The sequence below is a fragment of the Suricata suricatta genome, chromosome 6, assembly GCF_006229205.1.
Source record: "Suricata suricatta isolate VVHF042 chromosome 6, meerkat_22Aug2017_6uvM2_HiC, whole genome shotgun sequence".
Lineage (NCBI taxonomy): Eukaryota > Metazoa > Chordata > Mammalia > Carnivora > Herpestidae > Suricata > Suricata suricatta.
The window spans coordinates 107,073,526-107,101,090 of NC_043705.1; the positions used below are offsets into that span (position 1 = coordinate 107,073,526).

The 27,565-nt window shown below is 50.4% G+C and overlaps 1 long non-coding RNA gene across 1 annotated transcript; it reads left to right on the forward strand.

Annotated features, from left to right (window-relative positions):
* Positions 1–854: 854 nt before the first annotated feature.
* LOC115294462 lies at positions 855–9,690 on the forward strand. The gene is made up of 2 exons (XR_003909898.1): positions 855–976; positions 9,434–9,690. It is a non-coding gene; the product is annotated as an uncharacterized LOC115294462 (long non-coding RNA).
* The last annotated feature ends 17,875 nt before the right edge of the window (positions 9,691–27,565 follow it).

Consider the following 27,565-nt stretch of genomic DNA (forward strand, 5'->3'; position numbering starts at 1 on the left):
CTCTTGCTTCTTTGCAGCCAGAGGGAGATGAGCAGAGGGAGTCTGAGGGGCTGGTTTTGCAATAACGCAAAGGAGCCCTGGCTCAAAGCCCAGAAGAGAAGAAACGGACAAAGTGCGGACAATTGTCTCTGGACCGTGTGTGTGTGTGTGTGTGTGTGTGTGTGTGTGTGTGTGTGTGTGTGTGTGGCCTACGAGGCAAGAATCCCAGGCTCCTTCGTGGGGCAGAGCGAGGCGATGTGCAGGGTGAAGGGACACTCTTGGGAATGAATGTAGGTGGTGTCCAGGGACAGCACTGAACACAGAAGCACTTATGGAGAAGGAAATGAAAAGTTCAGTGATATTTTCAGTTCTTCTCATTATACTGTTTTAATTTGATGCTAACATGTCTTTACTACCTCCCCAAGTTTTGCTAGTGTGTGTGTGCGTGTGTGCGCACGCTAAAAAAAAATTTCTTTTTAAGAGCAGGCCCTGGGCTCGGAGCCTTTGGCACGCAACAGTATCTAGTTAGAATTTAATAACATTGTTTTTATTGTATTTATTTTTACTTTTAGGTCCTATTTATGGCAGGTGAGACTAGTTTTCCATTTGCAGTAGTGATATAAAGTTTCCATTTTAAAGACATTTACTTAAGTGAAAAAGAGTCTATTTAAAGAAAAATACTAAATGAATAATAATACAGGTGGTATGCAGACACGGCTTCGGTGGTAAAGGTGGTTCGGATACGAGAGAAATTTGGGAAACACGGACATCTGCAATTACGGAACAAAAAAGTCATCTATTCTCAGAACCAAAGGCCATTGAATTTTAGAAGACAAAGATTCTAGAACCCGAGAATGCAGAACCGTAGCAACATAAGTCCTAAAATGAACAATAACATATACCAGATACCCTAAAACATAGTCTCTCACAAAATACCAGCACATGGAAGGGTATTGAAGATTCAATACAAGGACGCTGAGGCCCCGAGAGATTCAAGGTAGAATGAAAAAACATATGTGAGGGAGCCTTGTCGAACATGGGTTCTTCAAGTATCGGGGATACTGGGAAAGCACCCCCTCACAGTCGCGCAGCTTTCTAGCAGAGAACTAGGACTGAAATCAGCTTTCATGACTCCTGTCCCTGCATCTGTTGCTTTCTTGCCTGTGAGCAGCCCCCCCCCCCCCCAGCTCTGATGAGGTCCTTGAGACTCTGACTCAGGCCCAGCCTCTGCTGGGAGCTGGGGGAGATGGGAGCAGAGGAGAGAAGGGGAGGCCACGTTCAGGGGTCCTGGGCAGGTGGAACCATGCGGTGTGTGGTGTGTCAGGACTGGGGGAGTTGGGAGGCACATTTAGTCTTTTTTCTCGGAGCTGGAGAGCCCTCCACCTGCAAAATCAGCCTGTTGCTGATGCCTTGACCTCCAAGGGAAAATCCATTTTATAATTGGAATTCAGCTTTCATTTTCTGGGGCTTCAGTTTCTTCTTGCATCCAGTAGTCAGGAATCTAACCAGTGCTTTTCCTAACCCCCAGGGTTTCAAGCATAATTCCCAGGGTCTTATCTGTGAAGAGAGTAGGGCTCCATCCCGTACGTAGGTGTCTTGGAGAATCTCAGTGGGGAAAAGGACACCAGGCAAGGCAAGTTCTTAAGAGCTGTTGGTGTAATGCAGGGAAAAGAAATCCATCACTCTCTTGGAAAAGACCCTATCCTTTGGCTCCTATGAGCGTGACCTCTGGTTCTGCATGTACCTGGAATTTATGGGATCTTGTTGGCCCAGGGCCAACCGCCCTGAAAAACCAAAGCTCCAAGGTATGGTGACAGGCTGTGCCACCTGGGGTAGTCAGGTACGCTACTCGACTTGGTACCTCCAGGTACCTGATTTTAGAATTGTCCACTAGCCCAGGGTGCAGAGTGTGGCCCTGTCCATACTCTGTAGGGAAAGGGGACCCCTGGCAGGGGTGTGGTGGGCTGGCAGTTTCCTCCTACCACATAGCCAAGGCGCCCTTACTCCCAAAGACCAGACCTAAGGGAACTCCCTCGGACGAGTCTCCAAGGCCGCAGAGTTGCCCCTTCTTGGGGACAGGCGCCTCATCTGCCAGGCTCAAATTTTCACACCCACTTCTGAAGCGTGCTCTCTCTCCAGCTCCCCCGAGAGCTGTTTCATGTGGCTAGTGGGAGGGAAATACCATGGGCTGCTGATTCTCTGTAGTTGCCCCGCTGGGGTGGCCTCAGCCCCTCTTCCTGAGGGAGCCCGGGAGGCCCTGGGAGTTCAGTGATGTGGCTCCTTGTGCAAATTCCAGGCGACCCTGCCGCAGACCCCACCACCACGGCTGACCCTTCCCGGCCCACCATCCTCCAGACAGGCGCCTGAGGCGGAGGGAAGAAAGGACCACTTCTGCTCGTGGCTGGCCCTCCGAAGTGTCTAAGCCATTCTCTCCACATTAATCATGGAAAAGCCGGCTAGCTGAGCCCTGGAGGGAGGAGAAAGCGCCTTTTTCATCTGTCTGGCTACAGGGCTCTCAACTCAAAAGTTCAGCCCTGGCTAAGCTCTTGCTCTTGACAGCTGTCCTGACCCATCTCAGCCTCTTCCGCCCACACCTGCAAAGGGTAACAGGATTAAGTCACTTTCACTTTTCTGAGAAATTGCTCCACAGCCTGTCTTATCCTCTGTGCCATGGAGACCAGCTCAGGGCTCCCTGGCGCCCACCGGTGGGCTCCCCGCCCTCTCTGGCCATTACCCTGGGCTGGGACTGTTAAGTATTTCCTCATTAAAGCCCTGGCAGCTCAGATCAAGTCTGCAAGCCAATACCAATAGTTACAACCGCCCCGGAATGTTTGGACAGATTTCTGCAGTTACGAGTTTACGAAGTTGAAAGGTTTTATAGACAGGGATTCTGTTGGCGTTAAGGGAAGCCATTTCTCCAGGGGGCCCGAGTTTGCTGTCTTAAGATCCCAGAGGCAGGAAGAGGAGGGGAGAGGGCCAGAAGGAACCAGGGTGGCCAACCAAGAAGTAACAATAAGGAGCCCAGACTATTGGGGGTCTGCTGAGTTAGGGACAGGAGTGAGAGGGGGCATCAAGGGGCATCCTTGCCTCCAAATGAGGAAATACAAAGTCCATGAAAGGGGAGCGCCAAATCCTGAGCATCTTTTGCGACTAAAGGAACAGTCATTTGATCTTCCTTGTTTTCTGTTCCCAAATCAGAAAACCTCAGAGCAAGATCAGGGAGCCTGGGATAGGCTTCAAAGGGGCTGCGGACACCGTCTCCAAACTTGATGCAAAATGTTGTGTCTGTGCTTTCTCAGGGAAAGAATCCTAAAGTTGTGTTATATTTGAAAAGGCATCTGTGACCAGGGCTGAGCAACACCTACCCTCCCACAGCATTGATAGGCAAACTGAGGCCCTTGCTAGTCTTTCCTCCACTCATTCATCAAATATTTATCCCAAGGCCAGGCATTGAGGTCACAATAGGGAACCAGACAGAAGGTCTTTGCTGACAGGAAAAGGGGAGACACACACAGACGATAAAGCGCACAAACAAGAAATGTCCAGATGATTGGGAGGACAGTGAAGATGCAGATCTGGGCTCACTGCATGCTTCCCGAGGTTGCGGGAACCTCTCTGAGGAGTGACATTGCTGCTGGGGCTCCACATGCAAAGAAGCAGCTCTGTGAATGTCCGGGGAGGAGAGTTCTAGGCAGAGGGAACAGCCAGTGCAAAGGTCCTGAGGGTGAATGAGCTTTGAGGGAAGCCAGGAGGCTAGGGGGTGGGTGGCAGGGAGGACCAAGAGGCAGAGATGCAAGCAGATGAGGCTGGCAAGATGGGTCCTGCGGGGCCATGGTAAGGAGTTTGGGATTTATTTTGGGTACAGTTGGGAGCCGTGGAGAGTTTGGAAGAGGACAGAGGTCCCAAGAGGGGCATATAGCACCTACCTCGAGAATCTCCAACTTAGAATTCCTGCTGGCAGGGCCCAAGGACCTGACCAGGTCTGCCTGGTATACCACACTGCCTCTCCCCTAGGCTGCCCTGCTTCACTCCCACTATGCCCTCTGTGGAGATGTTGGACACTCAGGAAAGGTTCTTGGTGGGTAAGGTCGCCTCTTTGACCACGGCACTAATTGAGCTGTAGGCTACTCTGTATGAAAGGGCAGGCCCAGAGAGGGAAGGGGGCTTGCCTAAGGTCACACAGTACGTTCGTGGCAGAGCAGGAAGTAGACCTAGTTTCTCTCCCAGGCTGTGGTCTCTCCATTGGTGCCTGTGTTCTGGTTCATCACAGCACACTCTGGGCCTGATAGTCATCCACAGGCCGGGGCCAGGCTGGGGCCCTGACAGGGGCTGGGTAGGGGTGTACTGTCAGAGGGAATGACAGACAACTAGGAGTGGGGTGATGCTGAAATGGTGATGTCACCATTTTGACATTCTTTTTTTTTTTAATGTTTATTTTTGAGAAAGAAATAGAGCGTGAGTGGGGGAGGGGCAGAGAGCGAGGGAGACGCCCAATCTGAAGCAGGCTCCAGGCTCTGAGCTGTCAGCACAGAGCCTGATGCGGGGCTCAAACCCACAAATTGCGAGATCATGACCTGAGATGAAGTTGGATGCTTAACCAACTGAGCTACCCAGGCGCCCAATTGAAATTCTTAATGTTTGAAATCGGGGCCCCACAGGTTCACTGTGCCCTGGACTTGCAAACTATGTAGCTGGTCATGCCAGGGTGGTCTGGGTGAGCACCCAGCTCTGCCTGCACTCGCTGCGTGACCCTGCCCATGACTTTGTTTCCTAGGGTGTCAGATGGTGATAACTGGAGTATATTCCTTGTAAGGTTGTCCTCCAAAGTATGCGAGATCAGCCTGAGGGAGCCTGTGGGCAAGCAAGTGCCCCCTAGGGCCATTCTGTGTTGTCCTCTGTGGCTTTGCTCATTTCCTTCCATCTCCCTGGAGCTCTGCCTTGGCCCTGGGTGGCCGGTGGTCCCCGCCCTTCATGGCCCAAGCTGGTGCCCCTTCTTTCGAGAGAAGCCTTTCCCAGGATCTGCACCTGGAGAGACCTTCCCTGAACCTTACAGCACTTCGGTGGGCTCTTATGACACCCCTGTTTCTATTTGGGATAACTTAGGTCCAGCGATTTCTTCCTCCCTAACTGTACTCTCAGCCCTGGTATTTCACAGACCAGACACATTCCAAAAAGATTTTAAAATTAAAACCTAGGAGACCAAAATAGGATTGGCAACTGTTTTCTTTTGTTAAAGACCCTTTAAAAAGGCTATTGTTTGATACAATGATGATTTCCTCAAAGAGAGTACATTGTTTTTCATGTTTGTTTATTTTTGAGAGAGGCATAGCATGAGTGGGGGAAGGGCAGAGAGAGGGAGACACAGAATCGGAAGCAGGCTCCAGGCTCTGAGCTGTCAGCACAGAGCCTGACATGGGACTCAAACTCACGGGCAGTGAAATCATGACTTGAGCTGAAGTGGGATGCTTAACCGACCGAACTACCCAGGAACGCTTACACTTTTTTTAAGTTTATTTATTTATTTTGAGAAAGAGAGAGAACATGAGCAGGGGAGGGCCAGAGAGAGAGGGTCAGAGAATCCCAAGCAGGCTCTGTGCTGTCAGCGCGCAGCCCGATGCGAGACTCCATCTCACAAACTGCAAGATCACGAACTGAGCTGAGATCAAGAGTCAAATGCTTAATTGACTGTGCCATCCAGGTGCCCCAGGGAGTACTTTTTGACATCAAACAAACCATAACCCTTGAGCAAAAGACAATTCTTTAAACTGAGTGAATGGAGCTTTGGTAACAACTAGATTGTTCTTACTCTCACTTAGCTACAATGAAATCTCCCCCTTGGACCACACTTTGAGCTGTTCCTCATCAGACTCTGCCTGGTTCTGCTTAAGGAGACCCTTGGCATTGCTCCCTGCCTTCGCGGGCTTTCCCCCAACCCCGCCTAGACCCTGACAGCTATGATATTCAAAGGGTTATTTTCTTCACCTTGAAAAAGCAGCAGGATCAGTGGATTCCAAAAACTGTTATTAATCCTTAAAAAAATTCCACGTTCCAACCAAAATGTGGACATGCTTTGAAATGTTTGTAGTGCCTCCCTTCCCTCTCAGCTTTCAAGAAGTGAGGACTTCAAAGGCCATTTCCTTGCTGAAATAAACACTGGGGCTGGAGGTAGGGGAGAGAAATGCGGGCTTGTTGAGTGGAAAAGAAAATTGTATTTTTCTTCTAAAAGGCATCCAGACCCATCACCGTGAAAATGGCCCCTGGTCTGGAGATCACAAACTGTGGGCTGTGAGCACTGGCCCCTTGGCCTCTCTGTGTTCCAAGTTGGGGTGGGGGTGAGCCTGGGCCATTTGGGGCACAGGGCCGTGATAGTGACTATGAAATGCTGCATCAGTTGAGCTTAAGAGCTTGACTTTCGAGCCTCCTGGCTTCCATTGCAGTTCATTTACGTAGTAGCTGTGGGGATATAATGCTCCTTGCCTCAGTTTCCTCATCTGTAAAATGGGGATAACAGTTTTTGTGAGGATCAAGCCATTGACACACGTGCCATTGTTTAGAGCGATGCCTGGCACTGGATGGCAAACGAGACAAATGAGAGCTGTTGTAATGGCTATTGTTTATGGAAATGTCGAGAGGGCAAGATGGCTGTCAATTCGTTTCTCCAAGGTTTTGCCCCCATTTGAAAAGATCCGTGATTCTTCTGATAGCCTCCCAACCCTTTCCCACTCCCTCACAAGGGGAGCCCAGCTGGATTCCCTGGAAAAGGGGCAGGCCCTTAGCTCCCTCGCCAGCCCCAGCAAGCCCTGCCCTGACATGGGTGTGTGGAGCAGACAGGCCCTGCCCTTCTGAAGGACCCAGAGAGCTTCCTGTCACAGCCCTGTCACAGAGGCCCTGCTCAACCCCCTACTGAATCAAGTGTCAGAGGGAAGCACTTTATATTGTTGTGTTTGTTGTTGTTACTATTACCATGGTCCTGACGGGGGGTGGGGGGGTGGGGGGGTGCGGGGTTGTGTCCCAGCCACAGGGGAAAGGGAGTCAGAGGGCCACAACCACCGCAGGGGTAAGGTAGGAGGGAGGGAGGTGGTCTGTAAGCTGCAGCAGGGCAGAAGTTGGAGATTGTGTGGAGGGCCTGTCCCCAGCATGTGTCAAAGAGAGACAGGGAGGGACTGCCCCATGGAGAGGCCAAGCAGTGGAGCCCACGGAAGGCAGGGACAGCTCAGAGAGAAGGATCAGGCTGGAGAGAGAGGCGAGAAGTCCAGGCGTGGTGGGGAGCGGATGTCTTGCTGACAGCTGGGGAGCAAGGTTCCCCGGGGAAGCAGGCTAGGGCTGCCACGGTCCACACCAGGGAGCCAGCCTCCCTCCCCCTCCCCTGACTGACTGCTGGAGCCCTGTGTCTCTTCCTCAGAGAAGCCTTCCCTAACTCCTCCCTGCCCCTCAGCCTGTGACCCTTTCCAGTGTCACACAGTGCCCCTGTTCTCCTTCACTGCACTGACTCCAAGCCTAGTTTCTTGTTAGGGTACAATGTTACCTTGTCTCTTTCTTGGAGGATGTGAGACCCAGAGGAGATGGCCTCCATATCTCTTGGGCTCAGCTCCACGCCTGGGGCAGAGCCAGCTGGCAATAAATATTGGTTGAATGGATAAATACAAAAAGACATCGCTTAGCAACAGCCATGGTGAGAAAGAAAAGGCATTTTAGGTGATCTTGGCTAAATTCAGAGATGTAGGTAACGTTTCCTTTTTTCCTTCCTTCCTTACCCCCCTCTCCTTCCTTCCCTCTTTCCTCTTGTCTCTCCTTCTCTCTCTTCCTTCCACAATACCTCAAGCACCTACTATGTGCCCAGTCCTGTGTTAGGCACTGGAGGGCTGTGTTGAACAAGACAGAGAAGGTCCCTGTTGGTATAGGAGCTCATACTCGAGCACGAGAGCCTGGGAAAAAGGAAGCTACAAGTAAATGTATTGGATGATACCGGGTAATAAATGTCTTAGGGGAGAAGCAGTCTCAGGCCTCTGTGTGTCCGTGTCGGTTTTAGGTAGGCTGGAAAAGGAAAGCTTTGCCGAGGAGTGGAGTGGGGTGGGGAAGAGGGCCACGTGGAGTCACAGTGCCTCTGGCAGGCAGCACGGTGGACATTAAGGCCAGGTGGTAAGGACAACCTCGACGTATTCGAAAGCACGGCTGAACTCCGGAAAAGCAGATTGGAAGGGCTTTCATCCTGGCCAGCCTCTTTTGGGAAGGAGGAAAGAGCCTCTATGAGGGAAAGGATTTGCCCACATGTGTCGGTGGCAGAGCAGGGCACAGGACCAGGAGTCCTGGCCTTTCTCTGAGCTCTCACCACGATGCCTTCCCTCACTCAGCCCCTCCAGGTCTGGGGCCAGAAGTCCCTACGGGCTAGAGGGCTCCTGGGGCCTCTTGAAGATTGCCCGGGTTAATGCTCTCCTTATGCACATGAGGAGACTAAGGACCTAAGAGAGCGGGACATTCCCAAGCCACACAGTGACCAGAACCAGTGGGGTCTCCCAACAAATTGGCCTTGTCCTTTCTGGAGCCTGGCACAGTGCTAAGGAGGGGCCGAACGAATCCAAACCTGCAGGAGGAATGCACGAACCAAGGCCCACCAGCTAAGGGGAGACACAATGGCTGCAATGCATTTGTGGGAGCTGTTTCCTTATGGTGATGAGCAAACCAGTATTAATGTGTATTCAAGTTTGCCACGTGCCAGGATGTGCTGACTTAACTGCTTTGCCTCCAAACGTAATCCTTGTGACACCCTTATGCGGTAGCAACATTCTCTCCACTTGAGAGAGATGGAAACAAGACTTTGAGAGCTAAGTAACTGAACTAAGGAAACCAGGAGAAAGGAAGAGGTCATGAGAGAAGCCAGGGAATGGAGGGGGAGGGGCTGAGGGCCCAGCATGCCTCATTAGCAGCGTTGGTGGAAAAACTATCATTTCAGTACTGCTGTCTGGCTCATGTGAGAGGCTGAGAGACAAGTCGAAGGCTGAGGGCCAGGCTTCTCCCCTGCGTGTGGGTTTCCAGGCTGCAGAGCTCCCTACCCACCCTCTGCCTTGTTTGGGTCTCATAACCTGGTTGGGGGTGGGCCGTGCTTCTCTTCATCTTGCCATGAAGGACAGAAAGGCCTAGCAAAGGGGAATGCCCGAGGTCGCCTTGGGCGCTGACAGCAGAGTCCAGGTATCCCAGTACCAGGACCAGAGCCCTTGTTCACCTTGTCTGTCTCAGTTTCTACGCCCCTTCCACCCTCGAAGGAAAACCAGAGGCCTAAGGGCCATGCCTTCTGCCTCCTGATGTTGTAGGTTGAACTGTGTTCCCCCAAAAAGACACGTTGCAGTCCTGACACCAGCACCTGTGAATGTGACCTTATTTGGAAATAGAGTCTTGCAGCTGAAGTCTTCCTGGATGGGAATGGGGCACTGATCCAACACGACTTTGTCCTTATTAGAAGGGAAGAATCCCATGTGAAGATACGGCCACTCAGGGAGAAGACCGCACGACATGATAGAGGCAGAGATGGGAGTGATCGTTTGCAAACCAAGGAACGTCAAGGCAAGGGTTGGTGGCCACCACCAAAAGACACTAGGAAGAGACAAGGCAGGATTCTACTCAGCGTCTCAGAGGGAGCATGGCCCTGCTGAGACCTGACTTTAGACATCTAGCCTCCGAAACTGTGAGAGAATAAATTTCTGTTGTTTCAACCCACCCAGTGTTTGGTATTTTGTTATGGGAGCAAACTAATGCACGTGATATCTAATCTTTCCACCTAGTATGCAAAGTGGCCCTCAGAATAAGGGAAGGGTCCCTGAGCTTCAATGCACAGGCCAGAGGCAAGGCTGAGGCAGGATCTCAGTAAGCAGGGATCATGCTGATAGTTTAATGCTTATAAACATCAAACTATGTGCCAGACAACATTCTATTGCTTTACAGATAGTCCCACATCAAACTCCAATGGCTCTGAGTGTAGCACAGTACCGTTGCTATCTCCACATGAGTACTTTAGTTCTCCTATTACACTATTCTAGAGAGGCGAAGGGACTAATCTTGGACCACACACCACAAGCAGAGCCCAGATCCAAATACAGGCAGTATATCATGATGCTAGTTTGGGCAAACATGGAGGCAGTTATCATCCCTGCCAGAGAGAGATGCATAAGCAAGGCCCCAGGAGGGGAAAAGTCAAGGGCATTTGGGGAAATAGTTTGTTTTCCAAGACTGTGAACTCAGGGAAGGAGACGTGGCTTCTACAGAAACACGAAGGCTTGGACTTGGCCAGGGTCCGCACAGCACAGCAGATCAGGCTGTGGGCTCTGAGAAGGGGCTGCATCTTCAGCATGCTTCTGGATGGCATGCCATGAGTCAGAACACTTAGGCTGCGCTGCAGTAAATGAGCACCTGAAAGTCTCAGCGACTTGTCACATCCAAGTTTAGTTCTCGCTCCTGCGACACTTTCACTATGTCTCTTTTTCACTCAGGGACCCTCACTCTGGAAAAGAGGGTGCTGGAGGGCCTCTCCCAGCAGTGAAATGCTCCAGCTCATAATATGGTATGATTCAGAACCGGCACTGGTCTTGTGGTCCCATCCCACCGCAGAGGGACCAGGGGGCGTCATCCTTCCCCAGGCCGGGAGTACCTGGCGGACAGCACTAATGAGAACCACAGAGCTAAGCCGCACTAAAGGACAGGGAAGAACACGGTCACACCATCTCATTTAAGCTTTGAGATTCTTTCAAGGAGAAAGCCCCCCTTCAGTAGTAATGTGTCACCAACCACTTTCCAACCTGCGTTGATCTCTCATCAGCTGTGACTACTTCTCAGGTTCCGGTCTGTGAACAACGGTATTTTCAGACTTTAGTTAGAATGTACTAATATTATTTGTTTTTTTTAGGCATGTATTTTTATCTTTGCCCAACATAGGATCTCCATTAGTAGCAGTAATAGGAAGATGCTTCCTCTGAGAAAAAAATTAACTTAAGTAAAACACAACAGGGGTGCCTGGGTGGCTCAGTTGATTGGGTGTCTGACTTCAGCTCAGGTCATGATCTCGTATTTCGTGGGTTCAAGGTCTGCCTCGGGCTCTATGCTGACAGCTCAGAGCCTGGAGCCTGCTTCAGATTCTGTGTCTCACTCTCTCTGCCCCTTCCCCCACTTGTACTTTGTCTCTCTCTCTCTCAAAAATAAATAGTAAAAAAACTTTTTTAAAAAAACCACAACAAAAAATACTAGAGTGAGCTTTCGAGTCAGAAGGTGTTGGTTCAAATCTGGATTCTTTCACTTGGTAGTTTCTTGACCTAGGGCATGTAAGGAAACCGCTCTAAGCCTCAGTTTCCCCATCTGGAAAAATGGCACTAATATGAGTGACCACGTCACAGGATGGTCGTGAAATGCTGGCCAAGCTCTCACCATATTGCCTGACTCTTGATAAGTTCTCAATGTCAGCAATCATTATTATCTAGCTGGCTGGCCCCTCCCCTCACTGGCCTCAGTGTTCCTGTCACAGAAATGGGTTCAGGGGATGATCTATGGTATGGTAGGCTGTCATCCCTGCTTAGCACAGTCAAGGAATATGCAGGTCCTTGAATGTCAGCGTGACTGAACTTAGGGAGGCAGGGGGAGGCCCCAGCAAGCCTGGCAGTCCACTCCCCTCCCCTGTCCAGGTCCTTCCCTGCAGGTATAACGCAGGGCCTCTGGCTGACAGCTGTTTTTGCTGCTCAGCAAATGTCTTCATGGTAAACAGCGGAAGTCGGTGACCTCCAACCCTGGAAAGCCTCACCCCCAAGGGCCTGGGCCAGAAAAGGCTCCTTGTATCTGGGGTAGGGGTGGACCCTGCATTCCCCAGGACCAAATATCCTGGCAGGATTTCTCCTGGAACCCAGCTAGAGGGCCAGACCCCCTGCCAGAAATAGCCTCCTCATGGATTTGCTGTGGTCTCCCTGCTTGAGGAGGGGCTCCCCTCCACGGGCCCTGTGGCTGCTGGGAAGGCTGTGGGTCACGGCAGCCCAAACAGGACACAGGCTGCCCCATTAGGAAAATGGCCAAGCTCTTGCCAGCTCAGTTCTGAGTCAGGCATTGTGGGGTCCTGCCCTGGGTCTTCCGGAGGCCTGGAATCACACTTAGAAAGATGAACATGATTGCACACAGCTTGAAAGACCCTGCCGCTCCCTGTGCTCCCCTCGGGCCGCTCCCCTTCTCAGCGCAGCCCGCACCCCTCCTTGCTGTGCCTCCCCCGGCAGACCTTCTCCTCACCCTGGTCCTCGCCCTGGCACAGAGGCCCTCCTCCCGCCTCCTCACAAGGCTGGCTTCTTCTCAGCCCCTCCCCCAAGTCTCAGGATAAACATCACTCCCTTAGAGAGGCTGCTGGGCCCCTCCATCTATGTCACCCTCAACCGTGTATCTGTAATTTTCTTTCTTATTATCCATTTAACTTTTTGGGTCTCACTTCTTCCCCCTAGAATGTAAGTTCCATGATGCGGAGACTGTGACTGTCAGCATCCGTATTTTCTTGGCTAACCGTGAACATGAGCTACCAAGTGACCTCCAGTTCCCGGAAGGCCCCGTCCCTTCCAAGCTCTGTCCCCGCCTGGGAGGCACTCAGTAAATATTGGTTAAATGAATGAATGAGTGAATGGGTGAATGCATAAAAATGGAGTGCCAGAAAAGACCCTGGATGATATTTACTATCTTAATAATAGCTACCAATTCTTTTTTTTTTTTAAATACAAGTTAGTTAACATATAGTGTAATGATGATTTCAAGAGTAGAATTTAGATTCATCACTTATATATAACACCCAGTGCTCATCCCATTTAGCTTCTTAATGCCCATCACCCATTTAGCTAATTCCCCCCCACAACACCCCTCCAGCACCCGTCAGTTTATTCCCTGGGCTCAAAAGTCTTTTATGGTTTGCCTCCCAATAGCTACCAATTCTAGTTCATCTCTGTGTCTGTCCTGCACTGTGCTATGCGCATTGCCTACATTATATCACTTGGTCTTGCTGCGGCCCTATGGGGCTAAGGAACGGGCCATGGACACGTGTGAGAAGGAGGCAGAGTATGGGGCTTCAATCCCAACCCAAGCATGTCTCATGGCAAAGCCTATGCTCTTAACATCCTCCCCTGCACACAGAGGTGGGGAGTGACTTGCCCAACTCCAGCCCGAGAGAGAATCTTCTCACTGCAGTCTCTCCCGGCCAGGACAGCTGCCAGTGCCATCAGCCCCAGGTTCCTTCAGAAAGAGCACGTAGGGTCAGCGTCCAGCTCCCAGGCAGCAGGAGGATGCTGGGACTTCTCTGAGTCATCCGAATCCCTGAGGCCCCTACAAGGTCAGCTCCCAGGCTGTCCGGCCATGACCTGAGGCCACTCATCTGGCTGACTCTCTCACGTCTCATCTGTCTCACTGGAGAATGTGCAGTGCTCACCGAGGTACAAGGCAGGGCCTGTGTTTCCACTGCAACAACTCTCTCAGGCCCCAGGAATGCGGCTGACTCACAGTAGGAGGCAGGCCGACTATGACTCAGGGTGGCACAGCCCTCAGGAGGGCAGGAGGGGAGGAGAGGGTCCCCAGGTGGAGTGGCAGCCCCAGCTCATGGCCAGGCATGCGTGAGTGTTCTCTCTATGAGAGCGAATGTTATCCTCTAGCTCAGTGACCCAGAGTGCTCTTCCCTCGGCGGGTCTCGATTTCCCTGTGGGTGCATGGAGTAGAGAGGCACGGTGTGACCCACGATGGGCAGCTATCTGCAGTAAAGACAAGGAAAGTGCAGGAGAACTGGGTGGTGCAGGGCCTCGAGTGCCCATGGGCGGACTCTGGGCTGGACTTCGTGGAGGCTGATGCCCGGGATGAAGGGCCAGGGGCCTGGGCTCAAGTCTCACCCTTAACACCATCTCACATGTGGGCCTGGTGGGATCACCTCCCCCAGGCTGGGCCTCAATCCCCTCCTCCTCTACGGACAGCCAGCTTCCAGCAGGCAGAGTGGACCCTGGCCGACTTGACTTTTATCTGCACTGCTCTTCCTGTGAGGATTGTCTTGGGCACCGTCTGCCTCCTAATCCTTCAAGGGCCTGGTCCAACTCGGCTTCACCAAGGAGCCTTGCAGAACCCTCCATTCAAAACTCATCTCTCACAGATGTTAAAATGATGACATGAATCTACATATGATTACATTAAAAATGTACAAAATATATTAAGCGAAAAAAGCAGGAGGCAGAATAAAGTGCATAAAATGCATTTTGATCCATATATACATGTCTATAATTGGAAAAGCATAGAAGAAAAAGGCCTAGAGGGATATATATATAAACGTTAGCCATGACAATCTCTGAGTCATGAAGATTATGGTGGTATTTATTTTTCCTTAATATTTCTCGAGGCTTTCTAAATCGCATGCGACGAGCATGTTGATTTTATAAACAGAAAGACATTAGAGCGTCTTTCTAATTTAAAACTCCATCTCCACCTCCCTTGTGGCCTTTTGCCAATCGTCTTCTCTGTGGGGCACACGGCTTTTCCTGGTATAACCCGGCGCCTGGCCCACCGGAGCCTCTCAATAGCATCCGTGATCGGAATCGGAGAGGCTGCCCTGTCTTGTGGGCAAATCTCCCCTCCCATGAAACAGAGAGCCCCCCGGGAGGAAAGACAGCACCCTACGTGTGTGCCAATATAGGGACAGCGTATTGTCAGAATAGCAGTCAGGAAGCCTGAATGTTCGTTCTGGAGATGGGCCTAACTTGCCCTCCAGGCAGGGACAGAGCTTGGAACGGAGCCTTCTGAGAACTGGAGGTCACTTGATAGCTCATGTTCATGGTTAAGGCCTTTGGTGAGCCAAGAAAATACAGATGCTGACAGTCATAGTCTCTGCATTTAAGTCTATCTATGTCTGTGTCTATGTATTTAAGTCCCCTCCTCTCTCCAGGCCTCACTTCCCTCACCTCCAAAATGAAAGGTCAGACTCTACAGTCTCTATTTTTTTTAAGAGCTTTAAATTTTTTTTTATATATTTATTTTATTTTGAGAGACTGAGTGCAGGGTGTGAGCAAGGGAGGGGCAGAGAGAGGGAGACACAGAATCTGAAACAGGCTCCAGGCTCTGAGCTAGCTGTCAGCACAGAGCCTGATGGGGGGCCCGACCCCACGAACCGTGAGATCATGACCTGAGCTGAAGTCAGACGCTTAACCGACTGAGCCACCCAGGCTCCCCACTCTCTCTGGGGCTTTTAAATGGCAGTGAAATGAATAGAGCCTAAAATTAACTTTCTAAAAGTGAGCGAACAATTCAGAGCAATTCAGTGTTGTACAACCACCACCTCTATTTAGTCCAAAAACCTTTTCATCACCTCCGGAGGAGCAGTTGCTCCGCATTTCCTCTTTCCAATTCTTTTGGCCACCACCAATATGTGTACTATGGACTTACCTAATCCAGGTATTTCACATGGATGGAATCAGACAATATGTGAACTTTTGTGTCTGGCTTCTTTCTCTTAGCATATTAGTTTTGAGGCTCAACCAAACTGTGGCACGGATCAGGTCTCCATTCCCTTTTTATGGCCGCATAAAATTCCACTGGGTATATTCACCACAATTTGTTTATCCATTCGTCCACCGAAAAACATTTGGACCGTTTCCACCTTTTGGCTATTGTGAATCATGCTGTATGAATATTTGTGTACGAGTATGTGTTTGAGTCCTTGTTTTCACTTCCTTGGGGTATATAGTTAGGCGTGGAATTAATTGCTGGGTCTCACTGGCTGCACCATTTCACATTTGCATTAGCAACATGCAAGCTCTCAGGGGCTTTTGACCTTGGGCCATGCAAGTGTCTCAGAGTGTCTTCCCGGTGAGCCTTGGGGCTACTTGTCTGGGAGAGTGAGAGTGATACCTGGAGAGGGGAATGGGACCCTCCGTATTGTGTGGGACCCTCCGCATTGTGAGGCGCCCAATCCCGCCAGGACCCTGCAGCTGAACCAACCTCTAGTTCCCTCTGCTTCTGCCCACATCCTCAGCCGAGAGCCTCAGACATATACCCGAGGAAAAGAGCTGTGGCCGATCATCCAATGAGAGAGAAGAGGCTGGGGGTAAGGGGGGGGGAGGTTGCAGGAGAAACAGAGGGCCGGGTTCCCCTGAGGACACTGTGGGGCAGGGAATATGGAAGAGATGCTGGAGGCCAGGCCAGGGGAAGGAGGGGCGAAATGTGGAAAGAAAAACCCAGCAGAATCGCCAGTATTTAGATGGCCTTTCCAGAGTAATTGAGACAGAGCTTCTGGGGCCAAACATGAAGGCAATGTTCCTTCGGGGTCTGAGAGGAAAGAACTCCGATTTGGTTTTCTGGGCTGGGGAAGGAATGGAAAGTGATGAGGAAGGTGGCTGTGGAGACAGGGTTCGGGCCACTCTACCCTTTAATTCTCTAGAATCTCAAATCTTGGATCTGGGCCTGTGGGAGCAGATCCCAGTTGGCTGTTTTCTAAATACGATCTGGGGAGCACACACAGGTAACAGGATGAGGGCCCAGGGCGTGGGGGTAGGGAAGTCCTACTTGGGGACAAGGAGAGAAAGTGCCAGATGGCAGAGCTGTGTAGTACTTGGAGGATGGGGTAGGCCACCCGTGCCACCTTAGATGTGCTCCTGGAACGAAAGTGGAAAGATAATGGACTCTTCCTTCTTGCACAGTTAATTGAATTTTTCTTTTTAATTTGCGAGAGTTGGAATGCATGAAACATAAGACTTCACATACAGATGAACTGCTCCAGGTTCATGGCCAACACACACAGGTCTTCTGATAAATTCTATTTCCTATGTGCATTTGTTTACCAGACCACCATAATCAAGTACCACACTGAATGTGTTAGACAACGGAAATGTGTTGTCTCCCAGTTCTAGAGGCTACAAGTCTGAAATCGAGATGTTGGCAGTATTGGTTCCTTCCAAGAGCTGTAGGAGAGAATCTGGTCTGGGCCCCTCGTACAGCTTCTGATGGTTTGGTGCAATCTTTCAGGTTCTTTAGCTTGTAGAAGTATCACCCTGCCTTCATCATATGGGATTTCTCTATGTGTCCGTCTATGTGTCCAAAGTTCCCCCCGTTTATAAGGACACCAGTTATATTGGATTAGCACCCACTTTAAGGGCCTCATTTTCATTTGATTACCTCTGTAAAGACCCAATTTCCAACTAAGGTCACATGCTGAGATAACAACATACCCTTTCAGAGGGATGCAGTTCAACCATAAACAACAAGATATCCATCCGCCAAGAAGGAAAGGATTATGGTACAATTGTATCCACTGTATTGCAGTGACTATTCCTGACGGAATAACTTCCATTTTGCACAGGTATCGCTGAATGCCAAGGCTTCTGCTTACAATTGTAGAGGCCTGATCATTGGAGGAACTACCTATAGTCTGGCTCCCAGCTTCCTACATTTCAAACTATCCCTCCTTTCTGGCACACACGGTTCTGTTGCCAGGTACTGGAGGACACATCCATGTCACCACATTGCTCTGACCCTTCACCTCTGTGTCCTTATGCCAGGTGAGTGGGCTCAGTAGACAGCAGGTGGGTGCTTCAGGACATTTCTATCCAGGGGCAGCTGACTTAACTGTACATAAAACCCACACAGCCACCAAAAGCAAACTAAATGTATCACCAATTCAACTTCCCCTTAACCAGATCCTCAAATTGCCACGGCCCATTCTAAAACCGTCTGACACAAGGAAGATCTGGCAGTAAGGAGGTCGGGCAGGGGCAGGGGGAGGGACGAGTGAGTGATCTCAACTGATTACAGTTAGAATGACTTGTGCAGTTTTTACAGAAGCACATGACCATGGGAACACATTGCCAAGGCCACTCTCCTGGCTTAGAGAGGGGCCTGTGCCACGAATGGGTCCTGAGGCTAAACTCGACTAGTTTCACAATTGATTTGCCTCGGGACAAGTGCTTCTCTCCATCGTAAAACCCTCCACGAGTCAGAGAGCAAACAGACAAAATCCCACAAACATTCATTCAAGAAAAATGTATCCATTTATTATTTTCCAGACTCTGTGCTAGATCCGGATGAAACAGAGACAAACCAAGCAAGCTGAGAGCAAATCCAACTTCTAGACATCACAACCTCCCCATGGGGACCAGCCCTGGAGAGACTGGACTCTCTCAGGGGTGAGTCATCAGATGGAGGAGAAAAACTAGCCTCAGCCTGGGCCGGAGAGTTAGCCTTTGCCTGTGAGAAGTGAAGTGAAAGATCCTGGGAAAAGAAGCCCCATCCTAGGAGAATCTTGATGCTGGAGAGCTTTTACCAGTTGGAGTTCCAGCCCCCAAAGAGAAGTTATCCGTTGAGCCAGGAGGAAAATCCCCCAAATCAGACCTCAGAGCCATGCTTTTCTCAGGAAAAGGTCCCCTGTCAGGAGTCCTAGACTAGAGCCTCAGCCCCTGTGTCCAATCTCTTGCTTTGGTCCAGAACCTTCCATCTTTGACTTGTGATGAGTAGAAACATACACATCCTGAACCAGTCCTTCCTGCCAGTGGCCGGCCAGGCCCAGCTGCCCACCCCAGCTTTTGCCCAGCCTCATTCTGGACCATGGAACCCTAGATCACTTGAAGGACACATGCTTTGGGGGTGTCCTCCTCTCTGAGCCTCAGTCTCTTAATCTATCAAGTGGGATGACAATGGGCCATCAACTCCAAGAGGGCTGGGTGGTTTGTCTTGTCCATCCCTGTAGTCTCAGCCCCAGGAAAGTGGATGGCACCCTAGTAGGTATTTGTCGTGTGAATGAATGGAATAGAGAGAGCCTTGACCTCTGTGTGGAAGACGCAGTAGACTTATAGTAGCTAGTACTTGTTCAGGTGCAAGTGGTAGACAGCAATGCAACCTTGCATGAGAAGGAAAGACTGTATCCATTCATATTGCCAAAGTCCAGGGGTAATTGTATCTTTAGGATTCCTCTGCTCAACTGATAATATGATGAATCTGTCTCTACCTCTGCACTTGGCTTTCCTCTCCTTTAGAGTTAGCCCTTAGAGTTAGCCTAGAGTCAGGCTTATAGTCCAGCAGAAGAGAGACAATCTTGTTCTCAGAAATTCAAACAAAAATCTTGGAAGTGAGTCTCATTAGATAGACTTGGGTCCTTTGCCCATTCCCAAACTAATCACTGTGGCCAGGGACATTGGATGCTCTGATTATCCAAGCCTGCCCTGGAGTTGACCCATCAGGAGGAAGGAGTAGTTTTGCAAAGGAAAATCCAGGTTCTGTCACCAGGAAAGGGGAGATGGCTCAGAGGCTGACAACAGGTGCTCCCCGTAGCACTCGACTAAAGCCTGAACGTGTAGGCAAGCTTTCTCCTCTCTGAGTCTCATGTTCACATGTCCTTGGTGACAACGATGACCCTGACACAGCCCTGACCTTCTCATCCTAGAGCTTTTGTGGGGTCCAATTGAGGCTGTGAGTTATAATAACGACTAACATTTATTGAGGCATTGCAGGCATCTGGCCCTGTGCTAAGTAAACGCTTTGCACATTTATTTTAATATTTACAACAATCCGTTTTACGGATGAGAAGCAAGCTGAGAGCAGTTCCAAGGCTTGTACACTGTCGCATAGCTAGCAAGGGTGGAGCTGGGGTTTAAAGCAGTGCCCTCAAGCACGAAGCTATATATAAACTGTAAATAATTTTACAAGCATAGGGATTATTAGTAATGGTCTGTACTGTTAATAAGAGTAATTTTTTAAAACCCTGAAAGGGAAATTCAAATAAATTCAAACAAATGTTTGTTTAGCACCTACTATGGGCTGATCACTCACCAGGGGCTCAGAGGGAGACACATAAATAACTGTGAAACAGGCAGACTGTGATCTAATAGAGCCGTAAACAGGCCCCAGGGGAGTGTGGGGAGCAGGAGATTAACTCCGCCTGGGGAGGGGTAAAGGGAGGGGACTTGGAAAGGTCTCTTAGAAGAGGTAGGATTTGAGCAGAGCCTGAAAGATAAAGGGACTTCAACAAAGGGAGGAGAGAGAAACTCAACTTTATAAGCGATCTGGGAGGATCTAAAGACCCAGCGCAGAGTTCCTGGAGATGAGTTAAGCATGTCTATGCAAAATAACTTTCACACCATCAGGAGCTTCAAGAAGTGATTGACTAAGTGGAGCGCAGCAGTTGCCATAGAAACAGAGGCAAGCCTCATCCCTGTCATTAGTGAGCATCCCTGGCTTTGAGCTGTCTAGCCAAGGCCAGGAAGCAGTGGGGGCTGGGTTGAGCTGTCCCTTAAAAGAAAAGCTGCCCTGGGAGACTGGCTCTGATTTCACAGGGAGGAGAGCTGACAGGTGACATCTGGTTCAGAGAAAATAGACACCCAAGGGAAGCCTCTGCCACAGAGGGCTTTGGGACATCCCAGAGCTGCTAGAGCAGGCACTGGGACATCAGGGAGGGAGTGCAAAGGGCAGGGAACAGGCCTGAGAACTGGTAGCAGCCAAGGGGTAGAGCTCTACCCAGGAGGCCGAGGTGTGAAGGTGCCTCTCGGGGAGTGTGACATCCCAGGGTCCCTGGGGACCACCAGGGTATTCCAATGCACTGAGACAGTTGGCATCTAATTACTGAGAGCACAGGGGAAACCGTAAGTGAAGACCCCAGAGACAGGTTACATGTCTCCAACAGGAGAGTGAATGGTGGGGTATTTAACGCAACAGACATTAGACCCCAGACCTACTTTCAAATCCCGGCTCTGACACTTTCTAGCTGTGTGACCTTGGGCACATTACTTAACCTTTCTTTGCTTCTCAGTTTCTCCATCTGTCAGATGCAGGTGAGGGTAATAGTTTTATCTGCATCATAGGCCTGCATGAGAATTAAGTGAGATAATAAATACAGTCATATATGGTACCTGGCTCACAGTGGATGTTCAATAAATGCAAGCTATTATAGCATTCTTATGACTTCCAAGCTTCAATTGGGTATTGACTCAGTGTCTTTTTCCCCCCAGGCAGGGTTTCTTTCTATCTGTGCTAAAAGCCACGTTCTTCAAATATAGCAGATGAGGACAGTGACAGTGAGAGGACTTGTTTACCTTCCATGTTTCCAGTGACTGTTATGAAGGTGAGAGTCAAGGTTCTGTTTCTGAGAGCCAAGCCAGGAAGCCCGAGCCATTTACTACAGGCAATCAGCCGCCATTGAATATTTTGGAAGAGAAAAAGGACTTGATCAAGGGAATGCAGATTTTTGTCCCTGAAGCTAAGCACTTGTAGGAATAGACTCTAAGTGTAATGACAAAAGAATCTAAATATAGTAACAATAATAACAACAGCTATCATTTCATGAGACAGCCTATTATGCACCAGGCACCATGCTAAGAGCTTCTCACGCCTTGTCTGTTGTAATCCTTATAACAACCTTATGAGGTACCTATGATAATTATTCCGGTTTTACAAATAAGAAAACAGGCACTGAGAGGTCGACCCAGGTAGCTAAGTCACACAGCTAGCAAATGGCAGAGCTGGGCTGGAACACAGACGTCTGGCTCCAGGAGTCTCCCATTTAACCCCTGGCATACTTTTTCCCTCCCTGAACCTGGTAGAGGGGGTGCTGGTGGGCAGCTTGTCACCCTCCCTTTTAGGAGCTCCTCCATTTATCTGGATCTCAGTGCCCCTGTCCCCCTACTCCCAGTCTGATGATCTGGAACTTCACCTCTTCCTTTCAAAGTACCACCTGTGTGTGTGTGTGTGTGTGTGTGTGTGTGTGTGTGTGTGTGTGAGAGAGAGAGAGAGAGAGAGAGAGAGAGAGAGAAACCAGATGACCCGTGTGAGGACGGAAGCCTCCAGACATCAAAGTGGGCAGAGCCCCGGATGGATGGGCTGGAGGCAGGCCGTTGGGCTAATTCCTCCCAGGGCTGGCAGAGGCCAAGGCGGGAACTTCTGAGAAGGTGGAGAACAAGTCCTTTCATACTGCCTCCCTTTGAGCTGGCCTCCAGGTGGGGCCGGGGTCGGTGGGTGGAGGGCGGGGAGCGTGCCGAGAGGCAAGGCCGTGTTCGGGCTGGGCAAACAGATTGGGCAGTGGCTGGGAGCACAGAGCGCCCATTGTGGACCCAGAGCTCTGCTTTCAATAATCTACTCGGAAGAATGTTTCATTGAGCGCCAGAGAAAGGAGCCATTGAAATGCCCAGGCCTGGGGCCCCGTGAAGGGTTAAAGGCAAGGGGCGACGGTGCCCTGGCTCTTGCCATTCTGGGTTCAGATGTCTGATCTGGGGATCCTGACACTAAAGCAAGGGGGATATGGTGAGACCACCAAGAGGGCCGGAAGCAAGACTCAGGAGGGTTGTGTGTCTCCCCTCCTCCCAGAAATGCAAAAGAGGGCGTACCAGCATTAAGGAGGAAAATGCTTCTCTTCCCAGAACCATTTTGCCCAAATAATATCCAGCAAGGACTGAGCCTCGGGGGTCCCTCAGTTTGCCTACTGGCAAGACCAGCTCAGCTGTGCAGGCAATATATTTTCTAGAATACAGCCAGAATGGCTTTCTTAAACACCTCCAACCTCACCTTTGGTTATAAAGCTACTGTAATTAACATGCACTAGTTGAGAGTGTGGGAGATAAAGCAAGAACCAGTGGCCGCTAGACCAGATGACCAAGAAAAGCTGTGGAACTTTCTCTTGTGGAGGCATTTTTTGAATAGAAAATTCATCAGGAGGGTATGGCCTAACTGTTGGAAAAGGTCCCGGAAGTGGAATTCTATGCTCCCAGGCGAGTTCCCAGGGGCTTGAGGGGTGTAAAGGGCAGGGAACATAGAGCTGGCATCCGTGGGTGCCGCAGAGGGACAGGAGGTGGGTGAGCCGGGCCTGCCACTGGGGAGGGGCCCCCAGTGTCACTGCAGTGTCCTCTTCACTACAGAACCCTCCATAGCTGGTGCTGTGGGCCTGTGTCTCCCGGGGAAGACGTTCTACAGTTGAAGCTGAGCTGTTACCGTGGATCTGTCAAAGAACCCATTCTGCATGGAAACCTTGAAAAACTACTGATGCCTTCCCCAGCTTTCCTCAGAAGAGGACCCTGAACCGAATTTAAACTCTGACGAGGGACCTGTTATTCACCACTGTGGCTGTGATTTGATGGTGCCCTTGGGTCTGTTCAGATGGATACAACTCTTTGCTTTTGCACCAAAGGGCCCCAAACTCCCAGGCTTTGGGAAGTCATAGGTCTGATTTTTCTGTTTATTCTTTTGTTCTCTCCTGATGTTTCCACTGTGAAACTGTATTACTAGAAAACAGGCAAGTGCCTCAAGCCACTTTCTTCTATATTCCTTCTGAACTGCTTCCAATGTTCTTGGGCTGGGAAACAAAATCATTAGCCTTGTAAGGTTTGCGTGTGAAGCAAGAATCAGTAGGTCTGGAGTGAGGAAGTCCTGACAAGCTCTCCTTTGAATTAAGGGACTCTTGTGACTGTGTAGAGGTTTCTGTCGTATCTTTCAAGTCTTTGATTTGCTCCGGCCTAGAAACATTGACCTCCAGAGGACAACAGCATGTATAATCTGTGCCTAAGATCTTTGCCAAGGTCAATTACGTCAGGAGAAAATGATATCTGTACTAAGTTAATTTTAGCTCAAAGGTGGCCACACACACACACACACACACACACAGACCCCTGCACCTACAGCTACCTCACAACACACATAGCAATGAAAGACAAAGCCACAAAACAGACTCACCTGCTTTTTCACTTTTATATCTCTGTATCCTAAAAAGTTTTCTATGGATACATAATCTGAATCATAACATTTTCAAGTTGGAAAGAACTTTCCAAGTCCTTTTTGTTGCTCCCCATGTTAGTTCAGAAGCTCCCTACCTCCTGGACAGGTGGGCACGTTATGCCCTCTTGCACAGTGCTGATAACGAGGAGTGCAGTGTTTTTTAAAGTCTGACAGGAAGTAACGACACTATACCCCCACTACATCTGATCTGCATTTTGTGTGCAGATGTTAGGCTTTTTGTACTTTTTATTTTTAATGTTTATTTATTTTGAGAGAGAGAAAGACAGAGAGTGCATGAGCAGGGGAGGGGCAGAGGGAGAGGGAGCGAGAGAATCCCAAGCAGGCTCCATGCTCAGCACGGAGCCTGACTCTCAAGGCCCAATCTCACAACTGACCATAAGATCGTGACTTGATCCGAAATTAAGAGTCAGATGCTCAACCAATTAAGCCACACAGGCACCCCTCTGGTACTGTTTTATTATTTTTTTAATTAAAAAATTTTTTAATGTTTATTTTTGAGAGAGAGAAAGAAAGAGACAGAGCGTGAGAGGGATAGGGAGAGCCAGTGTGAGAGAGAGAGAGAGAGAGGGAGACACACAATCTGAAGCAGGCTCCAGGCTCTGAGCTGTCAGCACAGAGTCCCATGCGGGGATCGAACCCCCAAACCACCGGAACATGAACCTGAGCTGAAGTCAGACGTTTAACCGACTGGGCCACCAAGGCACCCCACTCTCGCTCTCTTCTAATGTAGCCGCCCTTGGAGGATAAAGGGGTAAGTGTGCACTTATGTGAATGAGAGTCGGCTCTTCCCTGTCTGCAGGGGTGGATCTCCTGCTGTCATTCACCTTGGAAAAAGGTAGGTCCCGAGATAGAAACTGCAGAGACTAGCTTAGTTGAAGAGGGAACTTACTTTCTGGGCCAAACCTCAGACATTTTGGAGTTCTCGAGTCCATCCGGGTGGCAGTAGGGATGATGGACACTGTCCCAGGGAAGGAGGGTGGTAGGCATCCTGTAGGGGACATAAAGGGAAGAAGAGTGAGTCACACACATCTTAACAGCGACATGACCTGGATTCACGTTACTTTTTGTTTATTTCCCCTGTGTCATCCTTGAGCCTTTGGAAAGGTTCAGCTTAAATGTTCCAGCCTGGCCCTGCTATGTGCTGGCGTTAAAAGAAGAATTGAGGGTCAGTGTTATACCCGTAGGATGTTAGAGGGCAAACGGTGCCCACCGAGGCCACACGGTGCCCACTGAGGCCACATGGGTTTCTGTGAGTACCTTTAAGAGCCCATGAGGGGTTCTTAAATGTGAATACTGGGAACAAGCGTTGGGCCCCAGAGTTCCACCCACTCCTTGCCACGTGGTGATTCACCCATCACTGCCATCTTTTTATTAAGAAAACCGCCAGATTTCCTACAAAAGTAATCCCTTAAATTTGGCCTGAAATCTGCCTCCCAGTAACATTCACCCACAGGACTTGGTCTTTTCTCCCAGAACCGCAAAGAATAATCATCCTAATTATTCACATTCACTGGGTACTTACTATGTGCTGGGCATGTTACTGCCTGCTGTGTTGTGTCTCATTCACATCATTATCCCATTTTAGAGAAGAAGAAATTGAGGCCGAGGGAGGCCAAATAATTTGCCCAAGGCCTGACCTCAAAGAAGTGGCGGGATTTGAACACATGCAATTTGATGTCGGTGCCCAGTCTTGAACTCTTAGAAATTCTGCTTGTCTTGTCCCTATGACACTTCCCCATCCCCACCCCTGCCAGCCTCTGAGCTTGCCTCCCCAGACCTTTTTTTCCCCCAGGCTGCATCCCTACCCCACCTCCCTTGCCCGTTTCTCCTTGTGCCATTTCTCCATGTCCTCCTGACCAAGGTCTGGGACAATGCACAGAATGCAAAACCCAAGTCCATCGTACCTCCTGTGACTTGTCCCACTTTGACCCCTCAGGACAGCCTTCGGGCTGAAGCCTCTGGAAGCACCATTTTAGCAGCATTCCCCTTAGGAGGTTGTATTTTTCCTGTCTGTCCTCAGCATTTCTTTTGCCAGAAAAACAGGCTCAGTTTTCCCTTCTGATAAATCTGGTCACCCTAAATCTGGGGCTTTGAGCAAACAGGAGCGGCCAGCCCCACGCAGCCCTCATTTCAAAATGTGGATTCACTCGGGATGCTGTTTTGGAGGTCTGGTTTTTTTCCCCACACACAGTGGTTTTAAGGAAAAGGTAAGGGATCACAACAGAATAGTAACAGGGGAAGGATGCTAGCAGGGAAACCACACCTGGGCAGTCTCTGTTTCTCCAAGTTCCCCAAAACACTGGCCTTTGGAGAAACTCTGAAAAGAAGGGTCCTTGGTCACATGACATTGGAAAATATAGCTTTACTAACCCCTCCTGGAGATGAGAATATCCAACATTTGAAGCCTTGGTAGTGAAGAAACCTAACTGGTTTTGTTTTATTCAGCTTTCCCATTTACAAGCGTAGCCTAGTAAAATGTTGGAAGTTGCAAAAGGCATCCGGATGGCCTAAAATAGTCCTCAGATAGGTCTGAGTCGGCCTGTGCTGTGCTTAAATGTGCTTGAAATTAGTTGCTAGCACTTAACAGTTGGGATATTTCTCCTAATAATCTGGATTTGGGTGTCCTTAGAAAATGGGAAGATCTGGATTCTTGTATGACAATGGTCTGCAGGAACAAGGCTGTGGTCTTTGGCTCACCGTGGTCCCTGACTTCTGGCAATACACCATCCCCCTGCTTCACGCATTTATGGTACCTGCCTGTCTCAGGAGTCCCTGGGGCTTGCCTTCTCTGCCGTGGAGATTTCCTCGGGTGCGAGTTGGCTTGCAAGAAGCGGGAGGCCCATTCATCCACGGACTCATGCAACATGTACTGGACCCCGTGGATACAAGATGCATTCAACAGCCCCTGCCCTCTGGATTTCAGCGCTGGCGTTCTGGCTGCGAATCCGCAGGATGAGGAGTGGGAGGGATGGGGAGAGGGAAGCTGGCAAAGGCTTGAACCTAGTTTGCAGATTTCCAGACTGCACCCCCTACCCCAGGCTTGCAAAAGTCATCCCTATTCTCCACTGCTGTCTCTACTGCTGTCTCTACTGCCACTCTAATAGCCACTGAGCACCAGGGAAGAAGCAACCAGCATGCTCTGTGACTTACACAAGGTCCCACCCATCTCAGGGCCTCAGTTTCTCCAATTGCAGAGTTACCCGGTTGGAATAGAAAACTATGCACGTCCCTTCCAGGGCTGGCACGCAGAGATGCTAAGACTCCGAGGAATATCTGGCCAGGCCATTCCGGAGCTGTTCCACTGAACTCCAAGCAGCCCCTCTCTCTCCTTTTCTCGGCGTGGGCCCGGGAGCTGGCCGGAGCCAGAGGGCCTGACCAGGCCTGGGCATCCCGCCAGGGGGCGGAGCCGCTGCTCCAGGTCCCGCCCCTCCACCTGGGGCTCGGCCCCGGCAGATGTTACAACTTTCTCGCATTCTCTCCCCGCGGTGTCCCCCTCCCAGGCCCGCCCAACCCGTGCCTCCCTCCCCTTCCCCGTAGGGGTCCTGCCCGCCTCCCTGCTGGGAGCCCAACTGTTCTCAGGACTCCGGGCGGGGCGAGAGGCCGGGCTGGGGGCTGGAGGGTCCGGAGGAGGAGGAAGGGAAAGCAGAGGCGAGAGAAATTAGGAGGCGGGAGAAATCGAGGGCTAGTAGGAAGGCGAGAGTCGGAGGATGGTGGAGAGCACTTTTTGGAAGCCGCCACGCCGCGTCTCAGCCTGGCCCGGCTAAGCTGGGGGAGAGGGAGCGAGGGCGGCGCAGGGCGGGCGCGCAGGCGGCGCGAGGCGGCTCGGCGCGGGCCTGACCTCCCCGGAGCG